The sequence below is a fragment of the Chanos chanos genome, chromosome 8, assembly GCF_902362185.1.
Source record: "Chanos chanos chromosome 8, fChaCha1.1, whole genome shotgun sequence".
Lineage (NCBI taxonomy): Eukaryota > Metazoa > Chordata > Actinopteri > Gonorynchiformes > Chanidae > Chanos > Chanos chanos.
Window position 1 is genome coordinate 6,073,031 of NC_044502.1, and position 3,421 is coordinate 6,076,451.

The following is a 3,421-nucleotide window of genomic DNA, read 5'->3' on the forward strand; positions in this document are numbered from 1 at the left end:
CAGACACACAGGCACACAGACACACACACACACTTACACAGACACACACACATTTACACAATGTGTGGCAGTGATTTCAGAGTCTGTTTATCACACGCATTTCAGACAAATAAATAAAGTAATATCCCAGCAGGACATGTGCAAGCTGATGAGTCTTATCTAGATGTCGGAAAACTCCAAAATGAAAAAAAAAAAAAAGAGGCACAGACAGTTGCATAAGTAAATATTATAGATGAGCTCTTTGTCTCGTTTTAATGAATTCCTTGATCCAAAACTGGGATTCCAAACTTTTAAACAGTTTACATAAAGTTGTTCTCTGCGGTTCTTCCCAAGAGAGTCGGTCCAGAGGCCCTGCAGTAAGTCCTCTTCATTCTCCTCACCTAACGTGGGTTATACTGTGTGATATTCTTTTTTGTCAGAGGAAGGAATTGGTCAGGAAAAGAACAGGGTAAAAGTTCACCGTGCACATGTTTAAGGGTCATCACCTCAGAGTGCACTCTGAAAACACACACACACACACACACACAAAAGGGGAGAGAGAAACATATACACACACACACACGTCTATACACGTTTTTTTTTTTTTTTTATATTTTTTTTTAGAATGTTGTTCTATTTAAACATTTGGCAAATGGTGTATCAAGGGACACCGATGTGATAGGGATAAAAGAACACAACAAAAAACAGCATGGAATTTTTTTTTGTTGGTCCAAGACCATGCTGCATCACACATTGCTATGCTTTTACTTACATAAATGTTTTTTGCAGAGTTGTGTCATTCTGAAGCTTATGTAACTGTATGTATATGTATATATTATTCCCCAAACTGATTATCTGGAACTTTCTTCAAATGGTCCTGCTGGACCTTCTGCATTAGACAGACAGAGAAACATTATATGTACCTCATACTGTTTATGACTTAATACCAAACATCATGATATATATATTCACACCTCTGAGGGAGTGATTACCTAGTCCTCATGGCAGCATAAACAAAAAGTGTTTATAATGATCTAATTTGCCAATGTACGTCAATTCAGTCTCTTTTCATCTGAGGACTTTGGTCTGTGTTATTACACCAGAGAACTCAATAGTTTCAGAGAACACATAAGCACTTGAGGCTTGACGGACGTTGATGAATTGTTTGAGGTCTTTAGTGTTTCCTGACCTCGGTCTGAGTTTCCTGAGTGCTTCCCAAAGCACCAGGGAGTGTGTCTAACCCCGGCGAAGACAGGCTCCAATGTATGGTGCCAAAGGGTCCAGAGCAAACAAGAGAGTCCAGTATCACAGCCCACGAAAGGAAACGGCAGCGAATCAGCACTGGCTTTTGTTTTCATTGCTTGTTTTCACTGGGGACTTTTTAGACTGAGCGTTGGACCTTCGTAGAAACACCCATAAAGCGGCAGAGACCTGAAGTTCAGCTGTGTCAGTATAGGCTGATGTTTCCCTATATCATAATATGTTTGCACCATGAAAAAAAAAAAGAAAAGAAAAGAAAAGGAAAGAAAAGAAAAGAAAAGAAAAGAAAGAAGGCTGACTTCAGCTGAAAACTGAAACGTAACAAAATTCATTGCTTTGACTGGATCAAATAAATGTTATTAATAGAACTACTGTTAAGTTTGTGTGAACCCAAACTTCATATCGGTTAAGCTCGTTCTGTTTGCTTGGCAGTGAATTTTTTTAAATAAAGTTTTCGAGGAACATTTAAGCACTTCATCTTATTCATATTATTTATTCTTTTTCAGTGTATTTTGACATCAGTAATGGGATCCCAACACTTCTTTCAGTCCGTCAGTCAGTCTGAACTCTTGCTTACAGGAAAGGGTTCACACGAAAAAAAGGTGGGGGGGGGGATTTCATGGTCTAGACGGTGACCTCATGAGGTCAATACAGTGTTTGTCATTTGTGACAGATTAAAAAAAAAAAAAAAAGATCTGGATCATGAAATAGAAACATGCCTCATGAACAGTTTCAAACAAATCTTGCATCATATTTACGACCGACCTTTGACTCTGTGTTACGAGAAAGCGACACGCCGAATAGTATGGATTTCACGTTTTTTGTACGGAACCAACGAAACAAACAAACAAAAAAAAAAGAAAACCCATTACGAAGTCAAAAGAACTGGTGTCATAAGAGACCAAAACTGCATTAGTTTTCGACAAAAAAAATGCATAGAACTGGTTGAATCCCACATGCTACCGCGTTTAGAGCCTAAGTTGGAAGATTTTTTTTTTTTTTTTTTTTTGCTACAAATCATTTTTACAGCGCTTTCCGTTGAATATCACGCTTTGTCTCGAGCTCTCACGCCTCCTTGTGACGTGTGTTACGACAGCTCTTTGGCTCCGCTCTATGGTTTTTAACGATATGAGAGTTCAAGAAAAGTGTTAGTGGGGAGAGAGCGAGAGCCAAGGGTTTCAGATGGAAGCCCCTGATGCTCTAGAGTAAAAAAAAAAAACAAAAAAACTCCTGGATGAGTCCAAAGACACCCGAGGACATCTGGTCCTTCTCCGACCGTCGTCCAAAAGGCCCTGGACCGTTTCCAGCTCTGTGGAGGAACGCTAAGAAACTTTAGGTCACGTAAACCCGGCAGCCACCCACCCAGACGGCGAGCGGTTCCTTCAGCTAGAGGCCTCCATGCACAGGACAGAGGGGCCTGTCTGGACAAATGATGATCCGAAGCAGAGGAACATGCGTTATCGACAAAAAAAAACAACAAAAAAACCCAACTGAATTACAGAACAGATGAATCACCTTAGACATATGTAACATGTAAATTATGAATTCAAAATAAGTTTTCATGGTGAAAAATCGTAACTTTAAGATGTTAATTTAAAATATTGTCTAAAAAAAAAAAAAAGCGTTCGTTTCTACCCAGCAACAAAAAACTGACCGTGAACCTCATTTGTGACTTCTCTTGTTTACAACGGGGGAACATAAACAGCTAATTGGCTCACTTGTTCCTGGCTCAGGTTGAAGTCAGGGAGTTCTTCATAACTCAGGGAGTTTCTCTACTGTTCCCATCAAGGCTAAACAGAGCTCAGGAGAGTTCTGATAATGTCTGAGAGTTCCTTTCTCAGACTGGTAACAAAGCCACATGGTATGGCAAGGAGGGGGGTCCAAAAAGGATGTATCACATTCCAGCACAGAAGAAAGCAGAAGAATGAGAGTAATTAAAAAAGAAAGAAAGAAAGAAAGAAAGAAAGAAAGAAAGAAAGAAAGAAAGAAAAAGTTTATCTTAGATAGGTTCTTGGTTCTGAGGAGCACATGACCTCATTGTTGTGGGGCACAGTAGCAGGGAGCTTCCTCCCGTACCCCCAAATTAGGGCGTTCTTCATTTAACTTTATGGTTGTACTCCCTTTCCAGTGCATGAAGCTGGGGAGAGATATATATCTCAGGTTTCCCGGGGAAGTGTAACCC